At 32.3% G+C, this 12,150-nt stretch overlaps 1 pseudogene; it reads left to right on the plus strand.

Moving 5' to 3' along the window:
• Positions 1-5,930: 5,930 nt before the first annotated feature.
• Positions 5,931-7,670, plus strand: LOC140885495 (uncharacterized; annotated as a pseudogene).
• The last annotated feature ends 4,480 nt before the right edge of the window (positions 7,671-12,150 follow it).

Here is a 12,150-nt window from a genome sequence, read left to right on the forward strand (position 1 = left end):
ATCAAATAATCAACTGGTCAAGACAGGACGAGTGATGAAGATCCTGATACAATAGTGTCTGAGCAACCGGACATTGAGCAGACTACCGAAACAGTTGCTCATACAAATCCTGAAAATCAGATGGTTACCAATCCAGTTGAAGAAGTCTCTTTCCTCAATGTGGATTCCATTCTCAAGTAAGTCACTGAGGACATTGCACAATAGGTGACTAATGACATCAATAAAAGCAACCCATTTGAAATAGAGGTAGAAAATGATCTGTTACCGTTCAAGGAGAAAGCACCAATCATTGACATGTATGTTGAGGAAGGTTGAAAACTGAACGAAATGTTGAAACAGTCACTGAATCTGAAGAAGCAACTGAACGAGCGCTAGAGACTGAACTATCAAAAACTGCAGTTGAAAAACTTGAAACGGTGGAGAAGAAGAGGAATAGAAGACAAACACTCAAAGAGACCCTAACTGGATGCAGTCGGGTATTTGAATGCTGAATTTTACGATTGAACCAAACACCTTGAATCAATCTTAACTGAATGTTTTTCTCGACTAGTCAAGGATGCTCAACTGGATTGTATATTCAAGAAAATCAGTCTCGATCTTTAAAAGTTCTCCACACATTCAGAAGACTTTAGATTTGACTGTTCAATATTTTTGGATATAAAAATTCGTACACTGTAGACACCGCAACAGTGATAATGCAGATAATTTTACTTTCTATCAGAAATTGTCTACAAGAACTACAAGAAAAGGCAACGGGTATTTATGAGAGGTACGGATATATTTTGAACACATTTATGACTGTTTCAATCTATTCCTATAAATAGGCTTGAAGATCAATGAAGAAACTCTCCAACTTTCTAAGAACTATTGCAATCTTTGAACACAAGCTTTAAGTCGCATTTTCAAGTTTACAAGTCTTTAGGAAAATTGATATAGCACACTCTGATAGTTATTTATCTGTTCAAGTGAGAATCATTTTTGTGCTAAGTTTCCAAAGTATAATCTTTGTAATTTTAAATCGGTCGAGGACTGTTATTTGTATCTAAGTTGAGTGCTAGGAGTTTCAGTCAAGGCATTGTCTAAGTCCTGACTGAATTGAGGTCTTGCAAACCATTTTTAATTCTCAAATCTTCTAGTGAATACCTTCCCAAAAGAAAAAATGGTGACGTAGGAGTTATCAATCTCCGAACATCCAGAAATATTTCTTTTGTTCTTCACATTTCAGTAAAGTCATTTTTTCAGTGTTCTATTTGTCAACTAGTATTTTTCGCACATTTTGTTAACTGATTGACATTGACAATCAAGAAGTAACAAGTGGTTAAGTTGACAACTTAACTGAAATGATCATTTGAAGTAGAAGAAATTGAAGTGTGTGTTCAACCCCCTACACACATTCTATGATCCAAAAATGCTCAATATTCATTTATTTACAGTAGGCTCCGCAAATTTTATTCCAATGTTTTGGTTTTAACAAATATAAAAGGCAAAAACTAAGCTAAAATGAGTCAAGTCAACCAAGATATGAAACTAAGTCCTTAAGCTAAAATGTATGAACTATGGACAGGGACTTAGACCTCGACTGGATAACAAAACTGACATCAATTGATCTAAAGGAATATCCACAAGATAAACTGGATATGTTACCTAAACTGATTGGTGAACTAAATGGAATGGTGGACTCGACTGAAATTTTTAAAGAACAAATTATTCTAGTCAATCAAAGTCCGACCAACATTCTCAAGAACATCAGTTTAATTTAGAATGAAAACTGGAAGTGGAAAAACTATTTCATAACCAATTCAGTAGAGACTCAAGCACACTAACTTTTTCATGATTATCAGAGAATAGTGACGTGGACAAATCAAGTGGCTACTATAATTGAAAACTGTTGGATCGGTTGCTGTGTATAGAGGGGGTGAATACACACACACTTAAAAAAATTTTTGCTTCTAATGATTAGTTCAGTTGAGGTGTCAACTGAACCACTTTCTCTTTCTTGACTGTCGATATTAATTAGCCAACAATATGTACGAAAAAGGGTAACTGACAGATAGAACATTGAAAAATGACTAAACTGAAAAGTGAAGAACACAAAAAATGTTTCTGGATGTTCAGAGACTGAATAACTTCTACGTCACACCTTGTTCTTTTTGAGAACTTATTCACTAGAAGATTTAAGTATTACAAGTAATTTTCAAGATCCCTATTCAACCGAAACATAACAATGCCTCGACTGAAACTCCTAGCCCTTAACTGAAATAAAAATAACATTCCTCGACTGAATGAATGTTTAAAAAGATTACACTTTGAGAACTTAGCACAAAATATTCCTAACTTGATCAGATAAATAACTTTTAGAGTGTGCTATATCAGTTGTCGTAAAACTTGTGATCTTGAAAGTGCAACTGAAAGCTTGAGTTCAATAGATTGCAATAGTTCATAGAAAATTCGAGGTGCTTCGACTAATCTTCAAGCCTATTTATAGGCATCGATTTCAACGATCATAAATGCGTTCAAAATATATCCGTTCCTCTCATAAATATCCGTTGTCTTGTCTTGTAGTTCTTGAAGATAATTTCTGATAGAAAGTACACTCTGCGCACTGTCACTGTTGTGGCGTCTTTAGTGTACGGATGCTTATATCCCCAAAATAGCTAACAGAAAAATCTGAAGTCTTCTGAGTGTGTTGGGAATGTTTAAGGATCGAGAGTGATGTTCTTGAATATCCCTGATATATGTCAGTCGCCCTTAACTTCAGTTCTGGTCAGTCCAGTCGAGCAACCTTGACTATTCGAGAATAACTTTCAGTTAAGGTTTAGTCCCGATACTTGGTCCAATCATAGTCTTCAGTCGTCAAATACTCGGATGTATCGAGTTATTATCTCTTAAAGTATTTCAGTTGTCTTAGTCCAGTCACGTAATATCCCAGTTTAGCTTTTGGACTAGTTCACTGTCTACGGTTGACTTGTTTATTGACCAATTAAGATACACTTGATTCAGTTGACTAACATCGTCCAATTGAGTTACTTGATGTATTCTTTTATTTTTTTCTTAGAGTATTTTGTATAACACCAAAAATTAATAATTTGTTTCTCAACAAAAATGGATGTATTTTGAAATTTGTGACCGTTGGAATCGAAGACTGTAAATAGAAGATTATATCAGTTTGGGAACCATCTGAACTCTCCGACTTCTGCAATTTCGTAGAAAATATTCCAACTGTTCAAAGCTATCAAAAATTAAACTGATCATTCAAAGCACGCATTACAAAGTTTATATCTGATCTTTGAGGATCGATTTGTGCTATAAATTCTCTTTGTAAATTCATTAAATTCAAGACAATTTTGTTCTTCACTAAATTGAGTGATAGGAGTTTTAGTTTGGCAGTGTTAAGTCCAAGCTAAACTAGGATTTTCTAAATTAAGTTCAAATCATTGTAATTGATATGATTCATGTGTGGACGAAGAGGTGACGTATGAGTTATTACATCCTCTGAACACCCAGAAACAATCTTTTTGTTAATTACTTTCAGTTAGCCATTCATATTTTTCACACACAAGCCAATTTCATATTGTTCTAATCTATCAGTTAGGCTTACTTCTGTGCTTTTGTTAGCCAAACTGATATTGACACGTGAGATTTGCTAACCCGGCTGAACTGATTTGAAGAAAAAGTTGTTATAAGTGTTTATTCAACCCTCGTTCTAAAAAATTCACCAATCCTATCATATTTGTAGATTTGTAATTATATGACTCCATAATTTTGATGTTTTAGGATTTGTTCGACTCTCGCAAATCTAAGTTTTAAAACTTATAGTCACTACAAGAAAATCAACTTTTCGCAGTGTGATATCAACGGCGTACATTAAAGGCACGCTGCGGATATTACCTTTTACGGTGTGCATCTATGCTTGCGCTATTAATATTGTCTAACCTTATAGAAACGACGGCGCGCATTAAACGCACGTTGCAAATATTACTTTTTGCGACGTGCACCTAGCTTTTGCTGTTGATAATATTATATAAAGCACAGCGTGCCTTAATGCACGCTGCCAATATATTTTTTTATAGCGTGCAACAACGTGCGCTGCCAATGTTTTAACATGGAACAAAATAACAAACGAGACACTATAATTTTATAAAATAAAATAAAAAGCCCAGTTCCCTAACTCATTCCCGTCGTTCTTCTTCCCCTCTTTTGAACATCGATTCCGTCTGCATAATCGGGGTCAACAAGGTATGAAAACAAGTTCTCTAGGATAGCAATTAAAATGCGTCATGTCTGGAATCCTAATGAGTATGGCCTAATTGAGGGTATGATGTAACTTTAAGCATGGGGAAATGTCGAAAATGAGCCACCTTCCTCACCTGCCGATATAACTACTGAAGGTTCTACCTTCCTAGATGGAACCTACATTATTACTTGCCTCATGTTAGATTGTAAGATAAATGATGAATTCATGATGTTATTCAGCTATTTACTTTTCTAAATATGCACATTTTTTATATTATGTTATCAGATTGAAAGATTTAGCTTGCACGAAAATACGCAATGAAATGACCCAAACAAAGTAGGTCCTAAATGAGGGTACATAGTAGCATTAAACATGTGAAAACTTTACCCAGTAGGATGAATCATGATATTGCTCACTTGCTCCCCTGGTTATGCTTTCAAGCATTTTTGGTATTCTGTTATCAAATTGAGAAAATTAGCTTGTAGTCGTAAATAATTTGAATGTTTAGTTGTTTATTGCATTTTTGGCTTAACTTATGTATAGCTATGCATTTTGATCAACTTGTTGCTTGACATCATTCAAATTTTTGGTTCTCTTGATAATAGTAAGCATGATAGTGGGATTTTTTGGTGTCTTACAGTTTAAAGAATAGTCAGACAGACTGGACTACGTTGATTAACTATCTGGAAGTTGTTTTTTTGGCTTAGTCTGCCAGCTTTCTATTTGAAGTCAGAAATTACGAGTTTAACCCATACTTCCCATTGTTGGTATATCATAATAATTTATTTGTAATAAAAATGCACATCTTTCCAATGTAATTATACTTCATGCATCGTTTCATATTGATTTTTACTCATAGTTATTGCTGCATGTATGAGACAATAATTTAGAAAATGAAGCATGGTAAATGGAGAGATTTAAAGAAAAGTATGGCCACAAATTTATTTTTCACTTGCTTATATGATCGATCTTAGGACATCTACATTATTATAAGCAATAGATTATTAATAATAAAATGTTGAATGGTGACTATGTTAGGACCTGATGTCATCGCTTCATGAATTTTAACTTTGACACTACTGAAATCATTTTCTTAATTGTTTACGTTTGTTATTTAATTTAATACAATAATTTATTGGGAAAATTGCTTTTTTGGTCCTGTATGTTTGTCACTTTGCGATTTTGGTCCTTTATATTTTCAGATTGCAGTTTTAGTCCGCTATCTTTATTTTTTTGGCAATTTTAGTCCTTTTTCCGATGTGGCGCTGACGTGGCACAAATTCAATGCTGATGTGGAGCTGACGTGTACAGTGCCACGTCAGCATTTTCGAAGAAAAAGGACCGAAATTGCCAAAAATCGAAACATACAGGACTAAAACTGAAATGTGAAAACATAAAGGACCAAAATCGCAAAGTGACAAACATACAGGACTAAATTTGCAATTTTCCCTAATTTATTTGGTGTTTACCAAGTCAATGTTTATCAAGTCTTTTGGAAGTCCAGTAGTGAATGTTTTGCATGTTTCTAGGAATTATTACTATTAGTTACTTGTTATCATCCATGTTAGCTCTATATATAATGGTAAGAAATAAAAATCTCAATTCATTTCTCAAGTGAAGAAACTTGCATTTGTCCTCTGTTTCTTTCCTTTAAAATCGTTTCTTCACCTTTCATTTTTTCTATAACAAAAACTTCATAACTTTTTTTTCTGGTTAGAATTAGTGGTTTTCTACGTTTCAGGTGTTGTTTAATGGGGATAATATGTCGGGCACTAAAGAAGTCAAAGACCAAACAGATGCTGTTAGGGAAGATGCTGAAAAGTCCATGCCAACATCAAAGCAAGAGGTTGTGTTCTATTTATGTTATTCTGTCAAACTTATGATTACATTCATGCCATTATAAGAAACGATTTGCTTACAGGAGAAAGCTGTTAATAAGAACTATGGGGATATTTCCCTAAGAAACCACCAGTGATCTCAAAGGTATAACCCTAGCCTTTGACATTAAGTTTACTAAGAACCTAAGGAATCCTTTGTGTATACATTTGATGTCAGGATCATCAAAGGTTCTATTTTAATTCTGCTGACTGGGCTTTGAAAAAGGTACTCTTTGCTGATGGTTGGACGAATTTGTTTTTTTACTAAGAATTTTCAATTTTGGCATACGTGTGACTTTGTGGCAACTAATAGTTATCCATGCCTTGTCACAATAGAAAGGTGCAAAGAAGCTCAAAGGACCACTAGAAGCTCTTCGGCCTAAGTTATAGGTATATACAAGTCTTAGATCATCTATCGACCAAAGCTTTTTTCCCCCTTAAAGATTAAAGGTTTTGTCGATAGTGTTTTTCTTATGGAACTTCTTTTCTTGATATTCGGAACTACTGCGAACTGATATTTGGAATTTATGAGCTATAGTTCAGTAAATTTGGCCAATTATCATGTAACTCATTTTGTTCAATCCCAATGGTTAGGATTTATCGAGATTTCAAGGCATCAAATGTGCTATTGGATGGAGATTTCAAGCCAAAACTTTTGGATTTCGAGCTTGCTAGGGAGGGTCCAACTGCTGGTCGTACTCATGTTTTAACTGTGGTATGTTCACTTTGGTAAAATTTCTATTTACACTTTTCTTGCGAAGAATGAAAAATTTCTTACATTGTCTCTTGTTAATGAGATTTGGAACGAGCCTTTTTCTTAAAAGACAATATAAGTGATCTTGCATAGAGAAGAAAGGGTAGTCATCCCCTTAAAAAGGATACATTCTTAAATTTTAGGCGTACCTTTTTCAAATTTAGTCACCGTAGCTCAACGAATATTTGATGCATTTTATTTTGTCCTTGGTCAAATTTTAAAATATTGTGAATGATTTTATAGGTCCTATGTCATGTACTTTTCTATCCATTAAGCTATAACTCATTTTGCAGAGGGAAAGTATATCTGAAGTTGGTTTCAGTCAAAGCCCATTTGCATGATCCGATCGCACTGCACTTGATAGTTTTTAAATAGTGAATTTGTCGGGGGAACATAAATCAGTATGAATATATATTTGTTTAAACACTTCTTGGTAGTTGATGAATTTGACAGTGTATAAATTGCCTTAACTAAACAATATATAATTGTCTTATGCTTAAAATAAAAATGATATTATTTTCACGGGAATTAAAAATAGCAATAATTTAGTTAAATATGTGTTTCTTGCTGATAAATTATCTTTGTTATTTGTACAGAGAAATAGAATAATGTCCATCGAATCTCAAAACAGAACCAACATTGTTGATGATGCAATTAGCTTTGTATTTGATAAGGAATATCGAGGTAGAGTTTGCGGATTGAGTTTTGGAGATCGAAAGTTGGAGCCAATGTGAAACAAAATGGAATATTTTCTAGTTTGAGAGAGATTTTGTTTTTTATTTTGGTTGTTGATACCTTCTTCTGGTATTATGTAAAGACGTTTATTAACTTTGTGTGTATATTAGAATTAATTTGCACTCAATTTGTTATAAAGATATATTTTTTCAGTTTTTATGAACGAATGAAATTGAAATTTATTTTTTAGTTTTTCATTTTAATTTCTCTATTTAATTAGTTGGTTGAAGTTTTTGTTACAATGAAGTTTTTTCTTTTCATTATTAAATTTAACGACGGAGTGCATCGCAATATTATTTCACTTTCAATGGGACGCCGTGTACGTCGTTATTAAATTTAACGATGGCGTGCATTGCACACTGCAGATAGTATTTTACTTTCAATGGCTCGCGGTGCATGCCGTTATTAAATTTAACGACGGCGTGCATCGCACGCTACGGATAGCATTTCACTTTCAATGGCACGCAGCGAACACCGTTATTAAATTTAACGACGGCGTGTATCGCACGCTGCGGATAATGTCTCACTTCCGATGGCATGAGTTGTACGTTGTTATTAAATATAACGACGGCGTGCATCGCACGCTGCAGATAGTGCCTCATTTTTTACGACACGTGGTGCACGCCATCATTAAAGTTAACGACGGCGTGCAGCGCACCCCGCGGATAGTGCTTCACTTTCAACGACTTATAATTGTTCTAAATTTTTCTGTGGTTGCCTCTACACTAGAAATGTACACGTGTGATGCACGTAATAACCTAGAATTAGATATATGCTTATTATATAATATCTAATAAATATTACATGTATTTGATCGACAATGGTCATAGACATAGTTTTCAAACTAAAAAGAATGATATAAAAACAGAGACTGAAAAAACATAATATTCGTATAAGATATATGTACGATGATAATCTTTTGTCAAGTTTTCAAAACTAAATAGAAGGAATATAGACTCAAAGTTTAGCTTTCATCCAATAACTTCAAGTTTTTTTTGGGTTTTTTTTCCGACTGAAACCACTAAATCCATATAATATTTTATTGGGAAAATTGCTTTTTTGGTCCTGTATGTTTGTCACTTTGCGATTTTGGTCCTTTATATTTACAGATTGCAGTTTTAGTCCGCTATCTTTATTTTTTTGGCAATTTTAGTCCTTTTTCCGATGTGGCGCTGACGTGGCACCAATTCAATGCTGATGTGGAGCTGACGTGTACAGTGCCACGTCAGCATTTTCGAAAAAAAAGGACCGAAATTGCCAAAAATCGAAACATACAGGACTAAAACTGAAATGTGAAAACATAAAGGACCAAAATCGCAAAGTGACAAACATACAGGACTAAATTTGCAATTTTCCCTATTTTATTTTGATACTGATGTTCTGCTACGTGTTCATGTGTTGAGAGTATATAAAGCTTATACTACACAACTAAAATTCATCTAAGTAAAAATAAAGGAGGAAATAATAAAAAATGAATCTCGATGCATCAAAACAGGAGGAAAAAATGTGTTGTTTCCCTTCTTTTTTAAAAAAAAAAAAAAAAATTGGATAGATTTTTAATATATGTAATATAGACTTTATTCTTGTAAGTTATCACACTATCCATGTAATTTGTAAGAGAGCAACATTATCAAATAAACAATATTCAATGGATTTAGTAATTTTGGATTAAATAAAGAACAAAAAAAAATCAGTTTTTTTTATGAAATCAAACTTAACAAATTACATGATTAAAACTCAAAACAGCCAACTTATGAGACTAAACTTACTATTTTTTCGAAAAGATATTATGCTCATAGAAGACATAGATATGATAATCATATATATTCACCATAACTATATATATAACACTCTTGTTTTATCATAACGAGTCCAATCTTCTCTTTGAGTTGTTTTCCTGCATCGGTGGATATGTGAAGCTTCATCTGCTCCATAAGCGCGTCGGACTTGAGATTTGTCGAGCCCGCCATTACAGAATTGTTGATAGAGTTCTTGAAATTTTTGCTTATATTGGTATTAAATTCAATAGAGATGGGTGGGACTGCTCGTTTACAGTAACCGCCCTATTTTTTTTATTTTTTATTTTTTATCTTTCATTATATCTCTATACAATACTAGCCGCCATGCACACGCATTGCGTGTGTAACATAATTGTGTTCTGTCATTATATAATGAAATGCACGTACATGGAGTGAGATAATTTGGTTGAGAAGTTGAGAAGGAGTGATGAAATGCACTTAGAGGGATTGAGGGATAATTTGGTTGAGAAGTTGAGAGGAGAGAACGTGTGTATTGGATGTTGAGGGGTCTTTAAATTTATACAATAATCCAAAAAAGTTATTCTTTTTTTATTGTTGATATGAAGAAAATATTAGGTAAATCACACAAAAATAGCAAATATGGTTTCTCTGACCTCCTCATGCTTTATTAAATAGTAAGAGATAGTAAGAGATACTGTCACAATTTTCTTCTTGAATGAAAAAGACTTGAAAAAATTTAAGTGATTAAAATGAATTTATATAATAATTTAAAAAATATTTATATAATTACTTGTTATAAAAATTACACGAATCTTTTACTATTTATTAAGTGTAGGCATATTAAAATAACTAACTTGGTGTCATGGTCTATTTTTCAATATACCTAAAATACCTTTCTTTTCAATTTTTTGTTTTCTCCATGTTTCTTACTCACTATCCCCCAATAACTTTCTTTGTCAATTCTATTTCCTTTTTTTCTAATTAACCTAACCTATTAAGTATCAAAATTCATATACATTATATTTATTATTTTACACACGCAAATGTGTGTGCACCGTTGCTAGTATTAATTAAAATTCAAGAGCGGTTAGTAGATATTAAAAAAATTCTTGCGTTAAAAGGATGTAGATAGACATTTTCTGAGGGAAAGCAAAAAAAATAAAAATTATCATTATATTGAAAAAGTTCAATAAAATAACTTAGTTTCTTCTGTGAAAAAAATTACGGTGACACCTCTTAATCATTAGGTGCACAAATTCGTATTTCGAAAATTAGTGAAATGTTAAATTTTAGATTATATTTAAAATTATGTAAATATATTTGCATAATTCAATAATTAATTAAGCATACAAGCACATTTATACATGCATGTAACATTTCCAACCATGGGAAAGAAAAACAAAGCCAAAAAGCACCTCAAAAAATTAAAAAGAAAAAAATAATTAAGAGAAAAATGGTGTCACAAAGGCAGTTCAACACATATGAAAAAAGTAAAAGAAGATGAAAACATAGAAAGGAAAACTTTTGGAAAACCATATGAAAGATATAAAGATAAACAAACAAAATTCAATGTATATCGAGGAAATATTAATTAGAGCACGTAAAATTTCTAGAAAACTCGTAAAAGAAAACAATTTACTAAATTAGTAATGTTATATAAGAGCATATAAAAGTCAACAATAATATTATGAAGAAATTAAGAAGACATGATGAATAGGGGAAAAAAACTATAGGAAACTAATAATATAATATTATATCATTTAAGTGGCCAAATATTATTAAATATAACGGCACATATGAAAACATATAAGAGACATGTAGAATATGAAAAAAAAAAAAACATAAAAAACTAACAACATTAATTAGATAAGGATATTATTTACTTTACATTAATTAAAGATATAAAGAAGGGTGTATAAGAACTTTCAACTTTCACAACTGAAAGTGATATATTTATATGTAAAATAAAATAATAATAATATTAGAAAATTATAGAGTCATTTTTACAAATTTGACAATAGTTATTCTTCTATATTACAATACACAAACAACTTTTTTCCACATTTAAAAATCAAAAGAGTGGACATTTTCTTTGTCTATTTCATATATACAAATGTGTAATTGATGTAATCAAAATTTTACCTCGGGTTCGACCTGATCTAGTGAGCGGATCTTCAAATCTTCTAATTTGCTCATATTGCCCACTTATAAAAGCCCATATAATCATATCATCAAGGATCATTCAGAGCTTCGACTCAAATTCTCAACTGTTCATCTGAAACTGTTGAAGGACTTGCTTGCCAGTTTGAATCTACAGATTCATTCATTTCTTATATTTGTGTGCATGTATTGGTGTTAAGACGTGATGTCTTACTTTTTCATGAACTAGTATTTCCAGTCTAGGCAAGGGATAAGTTCTATAATTGGAGTGGATTATTACAAAGAGTTGTAAAACCAAAGTCTTCTAGTAAATTCCTTTCTAAATAGAAGAAACGGAGACGTAAAAGTATTTCACCCTCAAACTCCATATATCTTGTGTCATATTTTTACCTGCTTATATTATCTGTTAACTAAGCTTAATTGAGTATAAATGAGTCATAAAAACTTTTGGACCGTTTACCCGCACTTTGTTGTGCTCCAAACTATTTTTAAGGTCAAGAAAACTGGTCTTAGTTACCTAACCCTAACAAGACCGTTTGTTGTTTGGAATTTTTTTTAAAAGTGTGTATTCATCTCCCTTCTATACACATCTTTGTTTCCAACATATTTCTTACGTGTTTCGCTTCAAAA

Source organism: Henckelia pumila, chromosome 2 (genome assembly GCF_033568475.1).
Source record: "Henckelia pumila isolate YLH828 chromosome 2, ASM3356847v2, whole genome shotgun sequence".
NCBI lineage: Eukaryota > Viridiplantae > Streptophyta > Magnoliopsida > Lamiales > Gesneriaceae > Henckelia > Henckelia pumila.